The sequence below is a fragment of the Rhinolophus sinicus genome, linkage group LG12, assembly GCF_036562045.2.
Source record: "Rhinolophus sinicus isolate RSC01 linkage group LG12, ASM3656204v1, whole genome shotgun sequence".
NCBI classification, from domain to species: domain Eukaryota; kingdom Metazoa; phylum Chordata; class Mammalia; order Chiroptera; family Rhinolophidae; genus Rhinolophus; species Rhinolophus sinicus.
The window spans coordinates 23,951,317-23,977,497 of record NC_133761.1 but is presented as its reverse complement, the minus strand read 5'-3'; the positions used below and the strand labels follow the sequence as shown (position 1 = coordinate 23,977,497).

General features: G+C 37.4%; 1 long non-coding RNA gene across 1 annotated transcript in view; it reads right to left on the bottom strand.

Annotated features, from left to right (window-relative positions):
* Nucleotides 1-1,140: 1,140 nt before the first annotated feature.
* The window catches only part of LOC141567790 (uncharacterized), a 170,371-nt gene continuing 145,330 nt past the window's right edge, over nucleotides 1,141-26,181 (bottom strand). Inside the window, exons 5-6 of the long non-coding RNA XR_012490616.1 lie at nucleotides 2,125-2,156; nucleotides 1,141-1,238 (exon numbers count right to left, since the gene is read on the bottom strand). This is a non-coding gene — a long non-coding RNA (uncharacterized LOC141567790). The remainder of the gene's footprint in view (nucleotides 1,239-2,124; nucleotides 2,157-26,181) is intronic.

Genomic DNA, 26,181 nt, shown 5'->3' with positions numbered 1-26,181 from the left:
GCTGTTAGTTCAAGATGACAACTGAGTTTTGCCTGTCAGCTTTGAAAATGTGAAGGTTATTGATGACCTGGATAAGAGCAGTTTCAGTCAGCAGCAGATGAAAAAGTCTGTTTGGAGAGAGCTCAAGAGATGGGAAGAAAGGAAGTGAAACAACATATGTAAACAGATCTTTTGAGGAATTTTACAAGAAAAGGGAAGCAGTGAAATACAATGAAAGATATGGCGTCTAGGGAGGGTGTTTTAAAGGATGTGTGTATGCTGAGAGACATGATATAATACTTATGTAAATAACTGTAATGGAAAGATAAAGTATTATGCGAAGCTGCAAGGAACATGGGAAGATCGTGGGGTCCCAGTCAGACTGTGCTCAAACAGAGATTGATTCTCAGTGAGTGTAGAAAACAGGCAGGAAGCTTGACAGATTGTATGTCTTTTGTATTGGGTCTGCTGACTTTCACAACACATATGGAAAAGAGTATTGCATGTGGTTCAGGAACAATTTGAACCCTGTAGAGACATAAAAACAGGAAAGTATAAGAAGTATTTGAGAAAGACAACTCGGGAAGTTAGCTGAAGATTGAATGCTATCAGGGAGGATATACTAGAAAAGAAAGACCAGAGCCAAATAGTAGAAAGCTTATGTGAGGAATTTGGCATTTATCTGAGGTTATGAAGAGCCTTAAAGTATTTTTTGAGTATGAGAGTGAATAATCTTATCTGTGTTTCAGGAAGGTAACCCTGACAATGGCGTGGACTGTGATTGTATAGATGAAATGCAGCCAGGCTGTGGAAGGTCTTCCAAACCATGCTGGGAAACTTGGATTTGGTCAGATAGGCAATGGGAGCCACTCATTAAGTTCTTAAAAAGAAAAAGACATGAAAACAGTGGTGTTTTGTCCTTTAAAATTAAACTGGAAATGATTTACAAGATGGATTAAAGTGGTGACAGATTGGAAACTCTGCTGATTTGCCTGGCTTTTCTTCTGGAATTTTCCTTGCTGGTTTGTGAAAATATCTTGTTTCTTTTTATAAGAGAGATTTAGTCCCGAATATGGAAAATCTGACTTTTTTGCTTTAGTCTCTTTCTAGTGTTTTAGTTAAAAAGAGATATTACAGGAGGAAGGACAGATAAGAGCTCACCTGCTAGTATGTAGGTGGTGTCAGATGAAGACTTTGATTCTCACACATGCATCAAGTATTATTGAATGCTTTCCATTCGCTGATCACCAGCTCAGGCTCTGGGGAAACAAAGAAAGGAAACTAATCCCAGGCACAAGGAGTGTGCAGTTTAATGGGGGCAGCAAGCATATAAAAAGTACAATAATTATAGCACAATATGGGAGACTCTATGCACAGAGGGCAGCTTGGCGTCCAGGGGAGGAAGTGACTTGCTGCCAGAGAAAGCTGGAGCTTCATGGAGAAGGCAACCTTTGACTACCTCTACCTGAATAGATCTTCAGCTGCCTAAGAAAAGGTGAAAGGATGTTTCAGGCAGAGGGAAGCAAGCACAAGCACACAGGCTTAGCCTTGAGAAAAAGCACAGGGTCATTGGTGACTTTGAGAAGGTCTCTGTGCCTAGAGAGTAGCATGTGTGATATCGAGTGGCAGGACATGTAAGGGTCAGTTGTCAAGGGTGCGGTGGACTATGCTGAGAAGTTTGAATTCTGTCCTGCAGGCCAGTTTTCCTCGTGACTCTTTTCCGTACATCCTTCTCTGACTTTCTAGTTCAGGCTATGATGATCTCTCACTCAGACTATTGCGATGGTCTTCCAAAGGGTCTCCCTATCCGTGGTCCTGCACCTGTCTACCTGTCCTCCACCCTGTTGTCTGGGTGACCTATAAGGTCTGACAATTAAGTTCACAAACTTGTTGCAATGATACTAACCTATTTTGATATCAGAGGGATTATTCATTATGAATTTGTACCAACTGGACAAACAGTTGACCAAGTTTACTATTTGGAAGCGCTGAAAAGGCTGTGTGAAAAAGTTAGACAGCCTGAACTTTTCGCCAACAATTCATGGCTCTTACATCACGACAATGCACCAGCTCACATGGCACTGTCTGTGAGGGAGCTTTTAGCCAGTAAACAAATAACTGTATTGGAACACCCTCCCTACTCACCTGATCTGATCCCCAATGACTTCTTTCTTTACCTGAAAAATAAAAGAAATACTGATAGGAAAACATTTTGATGACATTCAGGACATCAAGGGTAATACGATGACAGCTCTGATGGCCATTCCAGAAAAATAGTTCCAAAATTGCTTTGAAGGGTGGACTAGGCACTGGCGTCAGTGCACAGCTTCCCAAAGGGAGTACTTCGAAGGTGACCATAGTTATATTCAGCAATGCAGTATGTAGCACTTTTTCTAGGATGAGTTCGCAAACTTAATTGTCCGACTTCGTAAATGAACATCTGTGCTGTGATGAGTTGAATCGTGCCATTCAAATTTATCTGTTGAAGTCCTTAACCCCCAGTACTTTAGAATGTAACTGTATTTGGAAATAAGATCTTGAAAGAGGTAATTAAGTTAAAATGAGGTTATTCGATGGTCCCTAATCCAATATGACTGGTATCATAATAAGAAATTAGAACACAAACATGTACAGAGGAAAGACCATGTGAAGACACAAGAAGATGATAGCCATCCATAAGCCAAGGAGAGACCTTAGAAGAAACAACCCTGCCAGCACCTTGATCTTGGACTTCTAGCCTCCAGAACTGTGAGAAAATAAATTTCTGTTGACCACTTCTTCCCTTTTTAAGACCCAGATGAAGCGTCGTCTTCCCTATTTTGTGTTTCCCATTAGCAGAGCATATTTGAAGTAATCACTCCCTCCTGCCTGTCTCTGCTGGTGACAAACTTTCATCTCAGAGCCTGTAACATTTGAGCCCATTTTTAAAAATGTGTTTCCCCCTACTAGACTTTAGACATATTGAGTAAAGGACTATGAATATTCATCTTTATGCTCCCAATTCCTATCTCAGTTCCTGGCATATAACAAGTACCCTAGAAATGCTCTAGAAATGCATAGAGCCTGGATATCCAGATCTGCATGTGCTTGAAAGAAATTCTTCCATATTTTGCAATAGTGTACTGTCAGTTTTTAGAATGCTCATGTCTGCTAATTAGCTCTCTTGGATATTTCTAAATACCACTAAATAACATTATTCTTAATCTAATCACCCTTTTAATATACTGGATGCAGACGTCTATTGCATTTTTTTAAAAATATTTTATTGGGGAAGGGGAACAGGACTTTATTGGGGAACAGTGTGTACTTCCAGGACTTTTTTCCAAGTCAAGTTGTTGTCCTTTCAATCTTAGCTGTGAAGGATGCCATTCAGCTTCAAGTTGTTGTCCTTTCAGTCTTAGTTGTGGAGGGCGCAGCTCAGCTCCAGGTCCAGTTGCCCTTGCTAGTTGCGGGGGCGCAGCCCACTGAGCCGGCAACCTTGTGGTTGTGAGGATGCACTCCAACCAACTGAGCCATTCGGAAGCTCAGCGGCAGCTCAGCTCAAGGTCCCGTGTTCAATCTTAGTTGCAGGGGGCACTGCCCACCATCCCTTGCGGGACTCGAGGGATTGAACTGGCAACCTTGTGGTTGAGAGCCCACTGGCCCATGTGGGAATCAAACCGGCAGCCTTCGGGGTTAGGAGCATGGAGCTCTAACTGCCTGAGCCACTGGGCCAGCCCCTATTGCATTTTAATATGTCTGCTTTCTTTAGTTATATTTCCAGTTCATTTATTTAACACATTTATTTGGTCCCTACTCCGTGCCAGATACAGTGCTAGGTTCTGAGAGTAAGAAAACAACTAAAATGCTGTTCCTGCATAAAAGAACTCATGGTTAGGTGGAAGAGACAGATACATAAACCAATTAAGCTGCAGTGTGGTAAGTACAATGATAGAGGTGTGTATTCGGTATTAATGGAATGGTTTAATTAGATGGAAAGCATGAACACGTCTTACATCTAGGTATTTGCTAGGTTCTTTTTTGTTTGCTTGTTTACTTTTGTAAAATGATTATTCCTTCTTGGAGTATGTATCTTTAGCAGGTGACTTTTTCCTGACCTTACAGCCTTGCTCTGGAGGGACCTTATTGGAACTCTTTACGTACTGATTACACCTAATGCCTGTGTGACAATTTCCAGAAGCCTCAGTCCTGCTGTCATCCTCATTAAAGAATCACACGGAGAGAAGGCGCCTTCAGAGGACTTAAATTCCCTTCTTTCTTCACTTACCACCTCATATAAAGCTAGGATTGACAGGTAATTCTACTCAATTCTGGGACCTTGTAATATGTGAAGTGAAGGATATTGGGCAGAGGGAACCATCACTGCTCTTTCTCATCTGTCCCCAGCGCTAGGCCCTGGAATGTGGCTACCCCATTCATTAGGGGAAAGGCGCAATTCCCAATAGTTGGGAGTATCTGAGAGGAATCTGAAAGAATTGTGATGAATCTGAGTTGACAAGCTAACGTAAACCACTAGCCACTTCAGAAGATAAAATACCATGTAAATGTTCACATACTTCTAATTCTCTGTGTCTTTAATACAATATTCTGTGTCTGTATTATCTGTCTTTAAAAATTCCTGCAGTCCAAGTAAACACTCTGCCTGATTACCAGACCAACATGGTTGGTTAACGTACTTACTGATAGAAATACAGTGATACTGACATGCAGTACAGACTTCTAATAATGACAATTACCACTTGAACACATTCTCTTGTGTGATAACAAATAGCTTCAATTATCTGAGTTAAAATCTTATTTAGCATTTATTTGAAGATTTTGATGTGAAAAATATGGGCTCTTTAAGAAAGGAATTTGAAAATAAATGTTCCATGTTACTTTAAGTTATGCATCTCAAGCCAATGCTAGGATTTACTGGCTATGAGGGAATTAAGCTAGTATTGTATGCAAGTCAAGTTTCTTCTGATCTAGCCAAAAAATAAAAAGTAAATATTGAGATGATGTAGGGAGCCAAGCAGAATTTTAGCCTGGAACTCAAGTAGGAAAACAGGGTGTTCCAGGGACTCCAGAGGCTCAAGGCAGAGCAGTAAACTAGGAAGAAGAGTAATGCTGTTCATACCTGTAGTATATCCTCTGTCAGGTTGTGTTTACTTATCTATTTACACGACTGTCTCTTCCACTAAACTACGAGCTCTATAAGGTCAGGGATGAGTTGTATTTATATCTATACCCAGGCACCTTTTGGAGGAAATAAAGAAAAGGGAAAGAAGACCTGTAGGGAGCCCCAAAGAGGAATAACAACTGGGATTCATGGGAAGGCACTTGAAAATTTTAATATGATCAAACTAACCAGATGATAAGAGACTATCGATATGGTTAGAGAAGTCTCGCATGACTTTGCTATCTAGAATAGCTTCCCTCAACATTTCATCACCTGTTTATTTTCCTCCTAGTGCTTATCCCAATCTATAATGGCTTTATTTATTTGTTTACTGGTTTATACCTTTCTCACCTCAAGGTAATTCTGTGAAGGTGGGAACCTAATCTGAGGTTTTGCTCATTACTGCCCAATAACTTGTTTGTTGCACAATAACTCTTTGCTTTGAATGAATGTGATTTAGGTCAAATGAATACATCTGTGTCCTGAAAATTTCTTACATGATAAAAAAAAACTTACTTAAATACCAGGATACAGTGGGCACATGGGGAAGTAGAATCATTGACAAAAGAAGGCACATGAAAAATGCTTTGCTCCCTGGTATTTGATCTCTGAAAGGGAGAGCTCTCCTTTTTATTCTCCTAAGTGACAATGGAAAATTAACTCAATGTCAGTGAAAAAACAGATCTGGTATTCTTATCTTTGAAGGCTTTGTGGAGTCCCAAAGATAGCAGATGAGGGAGTTGTCACAGTTGTTAAACACCACTTATTTAACAATAGTGTTCTGTGCCTGCCACTTGACAAAAACTGAGTGCAGCCACAAGATACAAAGAGGCCAAAGAGAAAGACTGTAAAGCAGCAACAGGTAAAAAGCAGAGCATCTTTTCTGTAGTAGCCGGAAAAAATCAGTGTAGTAGCTGTGCTCCTTTATTTTTCATTTCCTTTTTTGATTTTTAAAATAATTTCTTAAAAAATTTTTTTTTAAATTTTCTCTTTTTCACTTGCTATTTTTCTTAAGGCATTGTCTGTCGTATTTATTTGCTCTTCTATTTCTATGGGTTCATCTTTGTGAAATTACTTTTTTTTCTTTTATTTGTATTTCTTATCTGAGTTCTGTCACCTCAATGCCAAGCTTTTGTAAGTCTGATTTACCATGTTTTTCATACCTTGATTCATTTTCTTCGTGTCTTTTAGGCTTGTTCTGAAATGGTAGGTTACAGTTTGTAGGGATGTTAGATTGCTCCGTATTCTTTTTTCTTATAATAATTTTGTATTGGATTTTCCCCTACATGCTCTCCTTGTGCTCCTTTCTCTGGGAAATTGGTGGGTTTTTCTTTTTTTCTTTTTCTGAACTTTTACAGTGAGGTGGATGGAGATAGGCTTTTCTGACTTCAGCACGCTCCCTCTTCTGTTGTTTTCGTGCAGTAGTCAAAACCTTTGTAGCTCGCTTGGATTCCCTGGCCCAGTCTCCCACCCCCTAGACCTTTTCTTCACTTTGTCTGTCCCACTCGTCCAGGTGCTGCTGAGATTTTATTCCACTCGCAGCAAATTCTCCTCCTTGTTGTGGGGCCAAGGTCCAGTTCTCAGCACCGGCAAGTCACAGACGTGCTCTGCTGCTTTGGCCCCTGCCGTCCTGTCGGCTGGAGCGTCGCCCCACGCAGGCTGCAGGTTGCTGAGCCCGGAGCGGCCCGCGTGATCGCGGCGGCCGAGCGCACCTGCCCGCACCTGCTGCCTGCCACACCTGAGCTCACCTGTCCGCGCCTATCGCCGCGCGTGGGCTACGTGGCTGCGGCCCGCTGGCTTCCTTCTTGCGCACAGACTCTGAGAATCTGCGACTGGTGGGGGTTTGGCCCCACCCACCTGTATTTTGGCGTTCCTTAGCTTCGTTGTACATTTTACCCAGGCGTTTTGGCTGCGCCAAAGAGTTGCTCTGTTTTTGTCGTTGTTTGCTTGTTTTTGTTTTGTAGGAATTCAGAGATTTAAATCTTGAGCTCTGCCATCTCTTCCGAATCTCAGTCAACTGCACTTAAAGCTGGAAGAAAACCTTGGGCTAAGCAAATATGTCCTTCCACTCAGGCTCTTTGAATTAAAGATCGGTCCTAAATATTTATAAATGTACTGCTGCAATTTATCCCTATCACTACTCCCTATACGTGTACGTAGCAGCTTATTTCTTTTCTAACCAGGTCTGTTCAGTGCAGCTTTGCCCTCACTCTCCATGACTGATTTGTATAATCTCCCTAACATGGAAACATGACCATGTCCCTCCCCTATTCCTACGGAATCAATCCTGAACTCTTTGGCAGGGCACGCAAGACCCACCGGAACCGGGGCCTTTCTCTTGTCTGACCTCCTGTGCATTCATACTACTGGACTGTTTGTGATCACACACGTATATGACATCGTTTCAAGACAGTGCTTTTGTGCATCTTACTGCTTTTGCCTGAAATGCCTTCCCAGTTTTCTTCTGGCTGATTCTTATGGAACGTTTCAAACTTAATTGACCTCCTCTGGGATCTCACAGCATCTTGTACTTCCTGTCATTTACCAGGTAAGATATATAGGATCTGCTGAAGAGTCTGTCTCCTCCACTTGACAATAAACTGGGAACCGTATCTTTTTCACCTTTGGGCCCCCGCATCATGTACAGTGCCTTGCACATAAATAATAGAACATTTTCACTGCTTCTTGCTTCTACCTGTTTTTTTCCTGAGTCATTGTACCTGCTCATTTTTTTTTTTTTAATTTACTTCCATGGTACATTAAAAGAAAGAAATGATCAAATTTCTCTCTCCGGTTCAGGTACTGAGTTCCAGATCATCTATTCAACTGTTTGGGTAACATCTGCACTTCCATGTCTCCCAGGAATCCAAAATCAAGATCCGGCTCTCCACTAGTGTCCCGTTTCTCCATCAAGAGCACCTTGTTGATCACGCCAGAAAACTGAAGTCACGTCAACTCATTCTGTTTTGTAAACTCCCCAAACATCAAAGCCTTATTGATTCCACCAAGCCTATCTCAGATCCATCCTTTTCTCTCATTATCCACTGTCACTGCACCGGTGGAGGCCTTATCATCTCTCACCTGAAGCCATTTAAAATAGATTCCTAATTGTATTCCTGTATCCATGCTTGACTTTCTTTAATCTGCTTTACATACAACAGACAACATTACCCTTTGAAAATGAAAACCTAATCATACTGTCTGTCCTCTGCTTAAAACTAATCAATGGCATTTCATTGTTCTTAGCACGAAGTTTGAAAATCCTTAAATTGGCCTCTAAGTTCCTGTTTACCCTTTTGCTCACTGGCTTCAAATTTCTCAAATTCAGCCAATTCCTTCATATCACCCAGTTACACTCTTTCCTCTGCCTCCTCCCTCCATCCTCCTTCCCCCTTACCAGGACAAACTCATACCTTAATTTAATATGGTAAATATTTTTTCTGTTCTTCTTTATAGTTATATTACTTACAGGTGCAACACTAAACGACATAGTTTAGTTTTGCTTTTTTTTGAACTTTACCTAAATGAAATCACATTGTATGTATCCTTTTGCAACTTATATTTTATATTCAGCATTATGTTTAAAGAATTCATCCAGGTTGATGAGTGTGTAGTTTGTATCCTTTCATTGCTCTATAATATACCACATTTTCTTAAAATCCGTTCTGGGGTCAATGAACTTTAGCATTGTTTCCACTTTGGGGCTGTAATGAACTATGAATGATGCTGCTTTGAATCTTCTTATATATTTATCCTGCTCTACCTGTGCACCCATTTCTTCAAGGTATGTACTTGCGAACTTTGCTAGGTAACACCAAACAGTTTTCTAAAATGGGCATTCAAGATTACATGCCTATCAGGAGCGTATGAGAGCTATTGTTGCTACACATCTTTGCTGACCCTTTTTAATTCATGCCAAGCTGATAGAAGTATATTTTGCACACACTTTTTATTATAACTTGATGCTTTAAAAAATAACAACATAGCAATATATGGTCAATTGTTTACAAAGATGGCCACAACAATATCTCCCACCCACATGCCCTTCTGTAATGTGATTTTGTAACTCCTCCATTAAAAAGACTGGCGGCTTCTGCTTTCACTCTCTTGGGATCCAGCTGCTATAAAAAAAGGCACAGGCTAGACTACAGAATGATGAGAGACTACGTAGACAGAGGCCAAGCCAGTTATTACACCTACTGTAGTGAAGGTACCAGACATAAGTGAAGCCATCTTTGACATTCCAGCCTCAGTCAAACTGTCAGCTGAATACAGTTGCATGAGTGAATACTATGTACAGAAATAATAAATGGCTGTTATTGTAAGCCACTAAGTTGTAGAGATTTTGTTATAAAGCTATAGATAACTGAATCAGTATACCCAATTTAAATACCTCTAGTTTTTAAATTGTACAGGTTGTCGCACTCTGCTTCACTGATGGCAATCAGTTGAAATTTCAGGAGATTGGAAGCCTCAGTAGCACAGATTTTTGAAATCTGGAGAACAATGGAGAGTTTCTAAGTTCTTATTTTTCTTGGAAAAAAAAAAGAAAGAAAGAAAAAACAGCTACTAAGCTACTAGTTTAGGGTTGGGATTATTTCATAAAAGAAAGGGCAGTTCAAAGTCCTGATAGTAGAAAGAGCATAATCTCAAAATAGAGGATAATTCTTAAATACATTTAACTTTATGAAAAACTCACTAAGCACTTCTTAATTTTCATTTTGCCATGGACTGGTTAGAAACATCGTTTGGGAGACTAGCTCAAAGAAGGAAAAAAATAACACTAATACTTAAAATTACACAGGGACAGAAAATGTCATACATATTCTTCCTCAGTAGAAAACTACCTAGATTTCTCAATGAAATTATCTTAAAAGTTGGGAGGAATGGAACATCTAGAGTTCTGAGTCAAGTTAGGCTTCCTTCACGGGTAGAGTTTCTCCAGATGGAGGTGCTTATTTAATTTCAGTCTCAGGGGCCATATCCCAGCTTTATTGATATTGAATACTGGGAGCATGGCCTACGAATCAACTTTATAAACAGTATCCTCAAGGAAGACTTATATACCTAAAATTGAAGAAACATTGTCTCTTAAAAGTTCTCTCTCTGACGTGGTGGGTGGTTCATAGCAATAACATAAAAATTCATCAAGATGTATACTTAACTTGTATACTTTATATAAATTGCACTGCAGTAGTAAAAAGTAAGAAGAAACAAAAAATACGAGGAATTATACATTGCTTTAGCAAAATAAATACACCTATTATTTAGTACATGTTAATTAACACTTGCCATAATTTATGTTTCTGTTTTTCTGACGCAGATTACTTTGCATTTTTATGAGCAAATTTAGGCACTGGTCATTTTAGAAACAATATTTTACATACTTTTGGTTTGCAATATACTAGTTTGTAGTCAAATTTATTTGTCTGAAAAAGAAGCCATCATTTTGTTTTGTTTGATAGAGGTAAAATTCATTATTTTAGATTTTAATAATTTTGTATTTCTTCAGGAATTTCATGTTTCAAGTAAATGGTACTTTTAAAATGCTGTATCTTTGTTTTGTGAATATGAAAAAATGAAAATTTCTGTACAAAGGAAGGAATGAAGGGAGAAAGGGAGGAAAAAAAGGAGGGAGGGAAGAAGAAATGGAAGGGAAGAAGGAAAGAAAATGGAAGAAGCCAGTGCCCTAAGGACAAAATATTCTTGCCCATTCTCTCAAAACAAATCCCCTCAAATGGCGTAAGGTATTTTGCATGTTTTGACTGTTAGTTATATCTCTAGTTGTTTATTCTCTGATTCCCATCTAGAACAACCTTCTTAATTGCATAATAGCTTATCGTAACACTTTACATTTGAAAATATTTTGTTGTTTGTACTAGTGTATATCTATAAGCTTTATTATTAATGTCATTATTGTACTTTAAAATACATGACTTGCTGTGTTGGAAAGAGAGAAGCAGGGACTCACGGTAGGGGCAGAGCAGCACCTTTAAGAATTTGTGGCCTCTCATTTTGATGCCTGATTTATCACACACCTTCACAATTTTACTAGTGTCAGAAGGAGGCCTGTTTTCTCTTGGAATGCTACATTCTTGGGGGATGAAGTGTTCAGAGTCTTAACACTGTATTGGAGTGTCTCGTGAGTATTTAGCATCTGGATACAGCCGTCATCACAGTAATGAGAGATAGAACAGGCCAGAACCGACTCTGTCCAGTGGAAAAGCAGGATCAACACCAAATCTACTATGGCTTTTTCCAGTGTTGCAAAAATAATGGGTCAACAAGGCACCTATACGGAATACTTCTGCAGCCTTACATTTAATTTATGTTATTGTCACCCAACCTACATACAGTTAGGAAGTTACTCTAATAATTAATGATATGACTATAAAAATTTAGAGGATTATGAACCTTAATTTTCACAGTAACAGTTTCAGACAGTTATTGTAAACTCTGTTTTTCTCATACACATTTAATAGTATCTTTTTAAAATCATAGTGCTAAAAATAATAAAAGGATTTCTCAAATATGATAAATAACCCACGTTTGCTTACAATGATTTCTTTGGTATTATCAAGAAAGACAAACTGCTAAACTAGACGGGCCATATAACTATTTTGTATTCATAAAAAAAACAAACCTTTTTGTTGTTTTCATTATATAAATCACACATATAAAAATTATATGTAATAAAAAGATTGAAAAGTTCAGATAGGCTTAGAATAAATAATTAAAATCTCTGGTAGGACCACCACTTAAAAATAACCTTCGTTAACATTTGTATGTAGAGCTACATCAAGAGTGAGATTGCTATGGGTCACTGCATTTATTTAGAACACACAATGTACTAGACCTTGCTTTATAACTATGAGCTCACCTAATTCAAAGAACAATTGTATTATGTGGTGCTATTATAAACTCTATTTTACAGAAAAGAAAGCTGAGAAAGAGAGTTATTAAACAATTTGCCCAAGTCACCGTACAAGTAGGTGGCCAAGCTGGAATTTGAGGACATGCAGTCTGATTTTGGAGTCTGTATTCTTAGTCACTTGCTAAAATTACACCTACCAATATATTTTTGAAACAGCTTTAAGGAGCTTTAACTGACATATAATAAACCACACGTATTTAAAATATATATTTTGATACGTTTTTTTTTAAACCATCTTAACTATTTTTAAGTGTACAATTCAGTGGTGGTCCATATATTTACCCTGATGTGCAACAGATCTCCAGAACTTTTCCCCTTGCAAACTGAAACCCTATATCCATTAGATAACACCTCCTCATTTCCTCCTCCCTGCAGCCTGTGGTAACTGCTATTCTACTCTGTTGCTATGAATCTGACTACTTTAGGTACCTCATATAGATGAAATAATATAGTATTTACCCTTTTGTGATTGGCTTATTTCACTTAGCATAATGTCCTCAAGGTTCATCCATGTTGTAACATATAACAAGATTTGCTTCCTTTTTAAGGCTGAATAATATTTCAGTGTATATAAAGATCACGTATGGTTTATGCATTCATCTGTCAATGATATATTGGTTACTGCCATTTCTTGACTATTTTGAATAATGCTGCTATAAACGTAAAAGTATGAATATCTGCTTGAGATCTTGCTTTCAATATTTTTGGCTATATACCCAGAAGTGGGATTGCTGGATCACATGGCAATTCTATTTTAATTTTTTGAGGAACTGCCATAGTGTTTTCCATGGCAGTTGTACCATTTTACATTCCTAACAGTGCACAAAGATTCCATTTTCTCTACATCCTTGCCAACACTTGTTATTTTCTGTTTGTTTTTGTTTTTTCTTATAGACATTCTAATGGGTATAAGGTGATATCTCATTATAGTTTTGATTTGCATTTGATTAGTGATGTTGAACATCTTTTCGTGGTTCTTGGTCACTTGTGTGTTATCTTTGGAGAAATTTCTAGTGAAGTCCTCTGTCCACTTTTTAATTGAATTATTTGTATTTTTGTTGTTGAGTTGTAGGAGTTTTTTAAAATATATTCTGGATATTAACCCCCAATATATTTTTTAATAAACATGGAATAATAGTTTTCAAACTGTTTTGCAAGGTTTTAATATATTTTGAATATATTAAATATTACTTTGCTAAAAGATCTATATTCTGTCACACAATAATTTTTTAAGGGGGGAGGAAAGAGACTTTTCACTTTATACTCTTTTGTGCCTTTAGAATTTTGTGTCTTATAAATATATCAATAATTTAATTAAAATTAAAGATATGTCTACTCTATGACCGAGCAATTATACTCCTTGGTATATTCCCAAGAGAAATGAATGCATATGTCCACCAAAAAACATGTACAAGAATATTCATAGCTTTTCTCTTCACAAACAAAATCTTACAACAACCCAAATGTCCATCGACAAGAGAATGATTATATAAACTGAAGTATATTTGTTTAATGGAATACCACATAGCGTTAAAAAAAACAAAAAACAAAGCAAAACTATGATATAATCCATCAGGGACATAGTGTTCAGCTAAAGGATTTAACAGGGAAGAGTAAGTACTGGGTAGTTCTATTTATTTCAAGCTCAAAAACAGGCAACATGAATCAATGGTCATAGAAGTCAGAATAATGACTATTTCAAGCAAGGGTGAGGCAGGAAGGGCTAGGAGATTGGAATGGGAGGATACTGACTGGGAAGAGGGGTAAATTCTCATCAGGAGTGTTCTGTATCTAGAGGTGGGTGGGGTGGTTAAATGAATATATACCATGTAAAATATACACATGCAATGGATATGTACATATGCAAAATCAATTGAGCTGTATACTGTAAATTAGTGTATTTTACTGTCTACATGTTGATATATTTTTAAGTATTTATAAAGCATGACAGGGCGGCCAGATGGCTCAGTTGGTTAGAGCACGAGCTCTGAACAACAGGGTTGCCAGTTCAATTCCCATACAGGCCAGTGAGCTGCACCCTCCACAACTAGATTGAAGACAATGAGCTGCTGCTGAGCTTCCAGAGGGGCGACAGGGTGGCTCAACTGCTTAGAGCGCAGGCTCTCAACAAGGTTGCTGGTTCAATTCCCACATGGGATGGTGGGCTATGCCCCCTGCAACTAAAGATTGAAAATAGCAGTAGACTTGGAGCTGAGCTGCATCCTCCACAACTAGATTGAAGGACAATGACTTAGAGCTGATGGGCCCTGGAGAAACACACTTTCCCCTAATATTCCCCAATAAAAAATTAAAAAAAAAAAAAGCATGACAAGTATATATTGCTAATTTTAAAAAAGGAAATAATTTTTACAAATCTCATCCAAATGTCAAATGATCTCACCCTTTACATGGATATAAGCCACTGCAACTCCACACTAAGAGTCAATAAGGGGAAAAAGCAATAGGGAAAAATACTAAGAATTTCTTTAAACTAAAGGAAAAGTTTGAAGCAACTATTGATTGTAAGAATAAAATTCTGATTAAACCAATTATAAAACCAAAACAAAACCAGAATTTTCTATCATGAACTTAATGCCTCAAAGACTATAATTCAATGCTTCAGCCCACAAGAGGCAAAAGGTTCTTTCACAAATTTATTAAACATCTTTTAGAAATGTAAATGAATAAGATGGAACTTAGATTGACATTTTATCAGAGGACACATGGTAACCAGGAGAATTCGGTTTGTGGAAAAGTGGCAGCTAGAAATGGAAGTGACGTGGGCAATATTAAGTAAATAAGATTTATCTGGTCCACAGAGATGCAGAACAGTGATATTTGTAGGTAAAAGGATAGAAGAACCAGGTAATTAAGAGAAAAAGAGGCAAAGAAGAGACAAGGTTCTAGGCATCCGGAATATTTACAAGTGAATTTAAAAAGGCATCTAATAGTCTAATTTTTAATGATCCCTCTATTGTAGATGTCCTATGCTATTAGTATTTTAACTTTTTGCTATTATAAATTAAACTACTGATCATATTTATTGATTTCATAATAGTTTCGGTATTAGTTTCCTGAGTCAGCTGTCACAAATCACCACAAACTTGGTGGGTAAAAATAACAAATTTATCCTCTCATAGTTCTAGAGGCTAAAAATCTGAAATATGGCTGGGCCACACCAGTCCTAGAACCGTAAGGGAGATAATTTTCCTTGCGTTTTGTGGCTTCTGGTGGCTGCTGGCATTCCATAACTGTGACTGCACCATTCCAATGTCTGCCTCTGTTCTGTGGTCACATTGCCTCCTCATCTTCTGTGTGATCTCCCTTTGCCTTAATCTTACAAGGACACTTATCATTGGATTTAGGGCCCACCCAGATAATAAGAATAATCTTATCATCTCAACATTCTTCTAGATTCGCATTAGCAAGACCCCTTTTCCTTATAACATCACATGCAGAAGTTCTGGGGGATTAGGAAATGGACATAGCTTTTGGTGGGCCACCATTCGACCCGCTACAGTTTCATTAAGATAAGTTCCTAAAATCAATTTTTAGCTCAGGCTATGGAAAATTTAAATTTTTTAAATAAATATTTATCTAAATGTTTTTAGATAAATATTTCCAAATTGTAATTTAGAATGACTTTGAAATGTGCTTTAACATTCTTAAACATACATGTATTATGTGTGTGTTTGCATACATACCATGCAAAAACATGTATATTCCATACAAATAAGAAAAGAGAAAATTAGAGGTTGGGGAGAAAATACAAACAGAATAGTGGGGGCTGTCAGAGTTGTCCTCCCTGACAATTTAAGTTCTATCCATGGTGATTTTAATAAAACATACTCCATTATTTTAGGCCTGGAGATGTAGCCAAACTTGTGTGGTTTTTATTTATTTGATTATCTCTGTCTTGTGTCTGTCTGGAAACATGTTTTATTTTCAAATCTTTCCATTTTTGTGTAACATGATTGATCTTTGATTATGAGATACTATTTTTCATTAACAAGAAACATTTTTTTTTCTATTTTCTTCAATTGTCACATAACCTTTACAATGTAGAGCATAATCTTTTGAACTTTTAAAGTCACTTGATGAATAAGCTAATAAAAGCTTTATGCAAGAATGTATGTGTGTGTGTGTATGTATCCTGTTGGGAGGTAGAATACCGTCAGGATTGGGTATTTCTTTTCTTAAATACAATTGAAAAGTTCACCAAAAAGGAACTATGTCAGGATAAAAGTCATTTTCAAGAGTATTTGGGTAATAATCATGGAATTGCATTTTTAAAACTTCAAATAACAATAAAGTTTCTTGACAGAGGGTCAATTTGCAGAACTAACACATCCAGTTCAGTGTGACTCCTTTAAAGCTGGAGGCTTATTTCAGGGATGTGACTGTTGCTCAAAGTCAGGATTTGAACATCTCTCTTAAAACTGCTTTTACCTTGTAGATTAAAATTGATAAAAATAAATCAGATTCATTTATTTGGTAAACCCCTTATATTTCGTCCAAAATTTTAATTTATTTTTAAGTTGGACTATCTGTTGGACATGGTTCTGAAAAACATTTGTCTGGTTCCAAACATCAAATCCACTTTCATGGAAAAAAAATTCACCACCAGAGAGGATAACCAGTATGTTGCTACATTTTCCAAAAATTATTTAGGCAATATCATTAGAATAACTATATGGCCTCCTGAGAAGCTTACTTTGAGAGAGAGAGAGAGAGAGAGAGAGAGAGAGAGAGAGAACAGTCAGAAGTGTTATTTGTGGTAGGTTTTCATAAATATCCTGACACATTGCTACAAAAGTAACACAACAGTGTTATGGGATACTAGTTTTTATGAGGAAGAAGCCACACTCAAAATTTTTCTAGTCGAAACTTCTAACTTTACACAGGAAAGGTGAAATTCAAGAAACTTAAACAAGTTGCAGGAGGGAAACTGCATTCTTAGTTGGTGATGGAATTATGGAGGTTCAAGTTTTTAAATTTGATTTTAGGGACATTTTTTAAAAACTGCAATATGGTATAGATGCAGTTGCGAATTGGGAAGTCGCTAGTGAAGTTCAACCTGTAGATGTGTTTACATCGGGTAGAAAATTTTAAATACCTGTCTGTGGGGCAATAATTCTTGACTTCAGATTAGCAACAGGTATTAGTCATGAATGAAACACACAGCCTTTGGATAAGGTGGCCAGATTTAACAAATAAAAATTTGCATTTCAGATTAAATAATGCTTAAGTTTTTACTATGTCTCAAACATTGCATGAGATATATTCATGCTTAAAATATTAATTTATTTGGAATTCAAATTTAACTGGGTGTCCTATGTTTTATCTGGCAAACCTAGCTTTGGAGCATATAGGCATACATATCAAAATATCATACATATTTTGATTCTGGCCTAACAGCCAGGTGTAGCAGAAATATTTACTATTCACTAAATAGCCTTATGTTCTCCCATATTTTGCAGCTTCCTTGAAGTTAGGCAGAGCCATATGACTAGTTTTGGGCAATGTGTCATGGTTAGAGTGATGTGTGTCAGTTGATATATATATATGTGTGTGTATATATATATATATATATATATATATATTCATGGGATGTGGAGTGCAGGATAGGGAATAGAGTCAATGGAATTGCAAGAGCTATATATGATATCAGAGGGGTAGTAGATTGCGGGAAGGGAATTATCACTTTGTGAGGGGTGTAATGTCTAACTGTTACATTGTTTTGTATACCTGAAACTAATAAAAAAAAAAATGTAGAGGCCAGGAAAAGTAAGAAAAGCTAAAAAACAAACAAACCAAAAAACAATGGCCAGTTACACAGGAGGAAAAAACAGTGTACGATGCCTCTTAAGCCAAAACAAACTTTTTCAAGAAATAGGTTTGATCAATTATTGTCAAATGTTGCTCTGGGAAAGGTACAATAAGCTGAAGACTAAGGATAGACCCCTGGATTTAGCAAGAATTAGTGACCTTGAAGATTGTATTTTCAGTGGAATTGAGAAACAAAAGCCTGGTTACAGGGGGTTAAAAATAGGAATAGGAGGAAAGACAGTGAAGATGGTGAGAATAGATGCTTTTAAGATGTTTTTCTATAAAAGGGAAGAATAGGAAAAGAAGGTAACTTACAGGAAAAGGCACAAAGGATTTCTTTAAGGAGGCAGACATTATAGTGTATTGAAGGAAATGACCCAATAGAGAGGGAATGATTGAGAAGGCCTAATTATTCTTTGTCATAGATGCCTAACAACAAGTACTCAGTAAATGCTGGCCATTCTGATTATTTTATGCTACTTTTAAAATCAAATCTTCAAAATTATAAAATCATCTGTTTACTTTCTTGAATTTTTTATTTCTAGTAAGTTGCCAGGTAATCTCGCCAATCTACCCAAAATTTAATGTCTATAAATATTTCTGTGAAAAATAATAAGTATACTGTTTCTTATGACCATGTGAAAACAAAATTACACACATTTTTGGGAGAGAAGAGTTCATGTGGGCTAGTCTATGCATCTGAATATAAACCTGTTATTTCCACAAAATAATTTAGAATTATGATAAGGTTTATTATCACACAAAACAAAGAAATCAAAACGATAACACACGGAACGAAGAATAAATTCAATGGAACTGTTGCAAAGTATTAAGCACAATTTGAGTGTTCAGATAAAAACTCTCTTTTTTAAAAAGTAACTGTGGTGATTGGGTAACTAATCAGGGTGCCTGGGATTAGACCTAATACTTTAGTAAATCTAGGATAGAGACAGAGGTTATGGTGTATAGTTTTTGCTATTTTGAACCAAAGAGACAAAAGTGAACTTCTTTACTTGTAAAATTGTTCAATTTATGTGTGAGGAAAAGCCATGACTATAACCAATCAGAGCCTTTGTCCAAGTAAAAGATTACAGGGAATTATTGTCAGATGCTGGATTTTTTTCCTTCCAGAGAAATGACAACCCCATACCTTGAAAATTTCAAGAGCAGTCTTCCAAAACCCCTATAAAATATTAAACTAACACACTTGCAATTTTAGTACTAATCAGGAAATGCAGAAATTGCAGGACTCATAGTTATATTAACTTAAGTTCACAGGGCACACGTGTAGGACTTTTTATTCCAAAGCAGCCTAGATTGAGGAGTTAATGTTTCTTTGGGGACTGAACACTCGCTTTTTCTATCTTCTCTGAATTAAGATTTCAAAACGAAAATAAGTGTTTGCATACTTCATTTAAAGTATAAATTTCTTAGCATTGCCAAGATGTCTGGCTGACCTCTGATTTTCTATCAATGTTCAAGGGAGGGTATTACATGAGAAATCATCTTGAAGCAAATTCAAAGACCATGTCATGTACTAGGGCTTTTATATTTTTTTATATGTGTACTGCAATAATTTCATTTTCTGACTAGGTTCCATAACATGGTTCCATCTGTTAAAAATAGAAAAGTATTTAATTTCTAAGAGCCAACCTCCAGTTTTTCACTTTTTATGCTACAACTTTAACGTTGAACAGAAAAGAATCATGCAGACAATGTAACATTTGATTTACTTATTTTTTTCATTAAAACTTTCCTCATGCTGTGTTTATTTTTTTAATTGTCCAAATATTTTTTATTGGTTTAAATATTCTGGAAAATATGATTTGGGAGCTGATAAAATGCTTCTGAAAGCCAGGATGGCATGTCAACTTACCAATGTAAAAATGGGCATAACTAAAATATCCCTAAGTTTCAGATTTTTCAATTGAGAAAAAATACATTCCTTTTAAGAAATATGGAGAATCAACCAATGTGATTTTTCGTATGGGGACAGTCTGAGGAATACATCTCAGAATTGTCCATCCAAGGGATGGAAGAGTGGAGTATTTCTTTAGTGATTCTTGTCTTAATGCCCTCATACTTCCAGGTGTGTGTGTGAGTCAAAATTTAGCTGAGCGCCCGGATTCCCACAGACATTACAGCAAAAATTCCATGATGCAGATGCCAGAAAATTGCAGTGGATGTGAGGTGCTGTCATGTAATGCCTGTATACACCTGGTTGTCATAATAACACCTAAGCTAGAAGTACATTAAGAGAATGTGAGGTGGGGTGCAAGAGGCACCTGAATACCCTCATAATGACTTTTGGAAAAATAACATAGCATAATCACCAATAGATGTGGTAACTTGCAAATAGATGGTTAAGGTGATACAGGAATCCCCAAGATTTATAAAGGTGACTATAAGTAAGAATACTTATGTCTAATTAATTATATTTAAATAAAGAAATGACAGCCTATAGTTAAAGAATGCAGCCCATGTTTTCAAATATGCATGGAGCCTATTAAGAGGAAAGGAAAAAAGTGCTATAGAAGTTTTGTGTTCCTTCAATATAGTTACAAAACATTATCTTCTAAGAACTGGTCAAATATCTACTCTGTCCAGCAGCATGGTCTTTAGTGAAGAAGGACATCAGGCAATCACAGCTTAACAGCGCTAACTAGGAATATCATCTAACTACCTTTATCTACTCTGCTTCCATGTTCAACAAACCGCCTTCCGATTCTACTGAAGCTTTCTCATCAGTAGGTCTACAGGTATAAAACGGACTCGTTTTCAACCTGAGTATTTGTGTTCTCTTCATAGTCATATTTATCATTGTAAGTTTAAACACTGGACCAGGGTGTATATGGTGGGTAGTAATAGATGAAGAAGGCTGAGCATAGTTAAGATATTGTTTTAAAAAAATATCAAGCATGGATGTGACAAGGAAACTAAGATGATATGACAGGAAGAGGATTACATTAAGTTCTAGTAAAAAAACAAACAAACAGGTGAGTGAACGTTTCTGGTAGAACAATAAATGGCTTACAAGGAGTAGACAATGTAAAGAGTGCTGACTCTTCTTCCTGGCTCTGTGGACAAAGTGAAGGAAGTTTGGGAGACAATACAGTTTTCAATGAATGGGAGACAGAGTGTTCGACAAAAGTTTCCAGACTATAGCTTGGCTATTTTGACAATAGAAAGGGGCACTACAGGATATTATAGACCAAATTATACTAAATTTTCAATTGGAGTGTAGTGTAATGGTGCCTTCCACCTCAGCAAAATTGCTTCCCCCAGTTGGTGATTTGATTTGATCCATTGTCAAAAGTCTTTGGAGATTGGAAATAAGTGCAATTGCAAAGCATTTGGTAAACACAAATTAATATGAAACTCAACATTCGCAACTTTCCAGCAAATGTCTCTGAAATAAGTGGTGTAGTTTGTGTAAAATTTCATAGAGTGGTTTCTTGGTATATTGAAATGTTTTTCTCTTGTTAGTGATGCTTTCATTGTTGGCTTGATTCACTTGATATTGATGATCTACATGTAATAAAATTTAAGCAGAGAAACTTAATACAGTCTGAATTAGAAACCACAGCTTCTTTGGGACCTATTGTATCATGTTGCAGCATAACATTCTAATATACATAATTTCCTAAATCGTACATTGACTTCAGGGAGAACTTAAATATTCAGCTCAATTTCTCTTAAGTGTCCAGAATATAGTTAACAATATAATGTCCTTCATGCAGAAGGTAGAAGAGTTACCCTCCACACCCGGGTTTGCCAGATGAGCCAGAAAATGAGGCAACTATTTGAAAAAGCTCCCTGGCAGAGTTGTTTTCAGTACATTTTGATTGGGATACGCAAGGAAGAAGAATCAACATTTCCTGAATGCCTACCCTCTTATAGAATTCTAACACACTTTAATCACTAAAACTAATCTGCAAGTACGAAGGTATTCATTATTCCCGTTTCATTTTTAAGGAAACTAAGCTTAGAGGTGCTGCTGAAGTTAACACATCTGTGGTGGAACTGAGACGAGAATACAGCCTGGTCTTCATTGTATTCATACTTGTATACTTGACCAAGGGTGTCGCATCCAGCGCAACACAGGCAGTGAGGGAACGAGAAGGGGTGGCAAAGGATTAAGAAAGAAACAGAAATCTAGAAATGTATGCAATAGGGGCCAATGGTCTCATAGCCTCAAAGGACTGAGAGCCCCGAATTGGGCCACCCTGTGGCTTTTATCGATGTACATACAAGGAAGTAGCATTGTTTTCTCCACGGTCTGTGAGTCTCATACATCATACCAGAAAACTGATTTAAACCAATCACCCTTGCTTGCAAGCAGCCAGAATCGAAAGTCCCATGATGTCTTAATGTGGCATATGCCTCCCCAGGGACAAAAACTTTATGCTGAAACTTATTGATAAGAATAGAAAGAGAACTGATGTTATCACACCACTGAATCAATTCCCAAGCAGGTTGTGGGAAGGAATACAGCCACAAAAGCAGAGGCTCTCCTTAGATAGGGGAACGTGGGGGACTGTGACGACCTCTATCGACCCCATGAGTTCTCCTGGTGGTCTCCACATGACTGTGCCTGGCTTAGGTCATTCCCCCCATGGGGAATCTTACCCGTCATTGGCTATCCAGCCATATTTTGGGGCCAAACATGGAGACATAAGATGTAAGCACAAAGGTGAAGCAAAGTCCCTGAAAGGATCTGTCTCACAGACTCTCCTTTCTTTAGGGGTAGGTTTAAGGGGACAGATGGGTAGGCTGCTGCGTGGCAACAGAAGGGTCTATGTTCAAATCTATGAATGTGAGAGATCTCTGCACAAATGGGTATCTACCATCATAGGTATTTTAGCATCATTCCTTTAGATGATTCTTTCAGTGTTGTCAAAGTAGACATGCACATAAGAAGGGACAAAAATCTCTGCTGTTTCCTTAAAGATAAGAAGGGGGTTAACAGACCGGTCTTTGCTCTCTGAGTGACAAGAGGTATGTGGTTTCAGGAACCAAGCTCTTACATGTTCACCAACTGTAAACACCTGAATGTCAGACGCCATGACTTGGACTTGCAATTTCTAATTTATACCTGGCTTAAAACAATCTTGCCCAGAATCAAGCTAGGGTCATAGTAGGTTATGTTTTAGTTGCTGAATTTTTTTTACTTCCTCTAAATGCTGAAGACTCAAGCCCCAAATTATTTCAATTGTTTATTAAATAAACCAATGCTCACTCTAAGACAGTCCTTTATTTATTTGATATAAATAAATGAAGAAAACATTTGGCAAATGCTCACTCTTACAGTGAGTTGGGTTTGGCTTTTTCACTGAGTGGCGAAGGAGTTGGATAAGAATATTTTCAGTTGGCAGTAAAGAGAAGGAAGAATTCTCCATTTGCTTCTTGACGTTGTGAGTTTAAGGAATGCTTTTTTGCTGTTATCCTGACAGACTAACAAATCAAGATAAGCAATAAGGGGTAACCTACAGTTTTCAGTGGGAGACCATGGGTAAAAAGACAAGAATATTTTCATTCCCAGAAAGGTAAAATCTGTCAGTAGAAAGAAGGAGAACTCTTATTTTGAGACTAAAGGATAAAATGTTAACTTCGTATAGCTTCACGGGCAAACAGATTATAATTCAATTTAACTTCGTGAAAGAGTTAATAAAATATGAGAACAAACTAAGATAACTACTTCAAATGAAAAACTGAGAAGTTCCTTTATAAAGGGGTGTAGTATGCAGACTCTCAAACAGCCCCCAGTGGCCCCTGCCTCTTGGTGTTCTCATTCTAATCCCTTCCCACTGAGTGTGGGTTAGACTTTTAATGAACAGAATATTGTGGGACTAATCGTATATGTCATATAAGGCAGTGTGGTCTCTCTCTCAGATCATTCACTCTGAGGGAAGCCAGTTGCCCTGTCGTGAGCATCTCTGGTGAGGTCCACATGGCAAGAAACTGAGGCCTCTTGCCAATAGCCATGTGAGTGAGCTTGGAAGTGGATCTTCCAGCCCCAGCTGACAGCGTGAGTGCAGCCTCCTCAGAGATTGAACCAGACCCATCCAACTAAGCTGCTCCCCGATTCCTGGTCCTGAAAAACTGTGTCAGATAATAAATGTTCATTATTTTAAGTCACTGCCTTTTGGGATCTTTTGTTGTGCAACAGAGATAGCTAATACAAGGGGGCAAGAATGAAGATATGGAAGTCTCGCCTGGAAAAGACAGGGCCACGAATTCATTTCACTACAAAGACGAGACCGGACTATATCATGTTTGCGTAGGTCCGTTAAGGCAAAGAGAAGCACATATATAGTGGAGGTCTGTAGAGTCAGCATGTCAAGGCTTAAGGATTGGAGAGCCCACAAAACTGACGCACTTTGGAAAAGTATGTACCTAAGAATTTAACCCCAAAGTTTACTAGAGGATGCAGGTTAATTTTCCCTCAATGAAGGCAGCTACAGAGAAGCTAGAATTACCTCACCGTTTTGGACTCTATAAGGTGTGTGACGTGGAAGTTGTCCTAGTTATTAGAATTCAGTCAATTAAATAGGCATGCTTGCTACCCTCGAGGAACTTATATTTTCAAATGGACAAGTTGACATGGACAAACATATAAAAGGGGGGAACTCTAAATTCTAAATGCATGTTCCTCTTCCTCCTCATCCTTCTCTGCCTCCAGCACAGCTCAGGCTCTCAGCACCTCATGTCTAGCACTTAATTGCTACCAGGTTGTTTCTTGTACGTTAGCCTTGCTTCTTCAGCTAGACTGTAGGCTGCCGAAGCAAAGGATCATGTCTCGTTCAATAATCCTCCTTCAACCACAAGTTCTTCTTATTTGAAATGTGAGTATATGTGGACTTATTTCTGTATACCTTCCCTGAAACCACAAAAATTTTGGATCACTATACATGAATCATTTCAACTTGCCACCATCTTGGTTCTTGTGAGATTCAAAGCCTTCTGGGTTATTTGTTTCTACCCTCTTCTGCCTCTCTATATTGTTGGTTACATTCTCTCCAATTTTTGCAGTTATATTATTATTTCCTTTATACTACGGGCATTATAATGTGGTGCAAGAAATATGCTAGCTATAAGATAGACATGGACCCTTATTTCCTGTCATTTGCTACCCATGGAGCCTGCACAACATTAAGAAAAAGTAATTGAACAATAGTGCACTTCAGCTGAGGCAGCTCTGGAAATTTGAAGGCAGTACCCGTGATGGGTCATGATATTCCCCAATGAAGGATCCTATTTTTTGTTCTGATCTATGCAGTAAGTGATATTTCACACCAAAAAAGACGTCATAAGATCTTCCCACACAGACGCTTTTCAGGACAGAAGGAGGCGCTCACATAAAAGGATACAAACAAAGAACACAAGTGTTAGAGAGACAGAAAAATGAAGTATCTTTACAGCAAGCAGCTAGCAATTGTCATAGCATAGTGAAGGGAAGCAAGACCTTAAAACTTGGTATCTAAAGATATTCATTTGAAAATTTAAAAAAGACATTACCACATATTTTAAATGACTCACTAAATTCTATAAAATGACTAACTCCTTCTAATCTGTTAGGTGTCCATTTAAAGCTGTTTCTTCTAGGAATCCCTCCCATGTAGTCCCATAGTCCTTTGTTCCCATAGCATAAATTAGAGTAATTTAATATTTAATTGTCCATTTCCATCTGGTAAATTGTGGGATTTTAATGAGAGCAGGGATCTGTCTTTTGTGATTTTGTACCTCCAGGGTCTATCTCAGTGCCTTACACACTGAATGGTCCCCCAAATACTTTTGTAATGATAGAGGTATAAATATATGGAGGTAAAGGAGCATTTAAAGAAAAAAATAAAGTTTTCATATATGTGCGTCCTTCAAAAAGATAGAGAAAACATCGGAAAGAAATTAAATCAACATATAAGCTTATTCAAGCATGTCTGATGACAAAAAAATTCTGCTAAGAGCACAAACATTTATTATTTTTCATTAGTTTCTTCATTTATTTATGACCTTCCTCCTATATACTCCACAATGCCAGATGTTACCTTTCCTATTTGACCTCTGGAGCCATACTGGAATCCTTTCCCTAGGTTTGGCCCTGGCAGAGAGACTGGACATTCCTGGACACACTCTCTTTCCTATCTCTTGCTTTGAAGGACATAAAGTATTTAGATAAGAAATAATGTGTATGACTTGTTTACAGGAAAACTTAGAGCATAGCTTGGTTGTAGCAGTGCTTTCAACCTCAACTTTGGATTCACTGAGGATCTCAATAAAA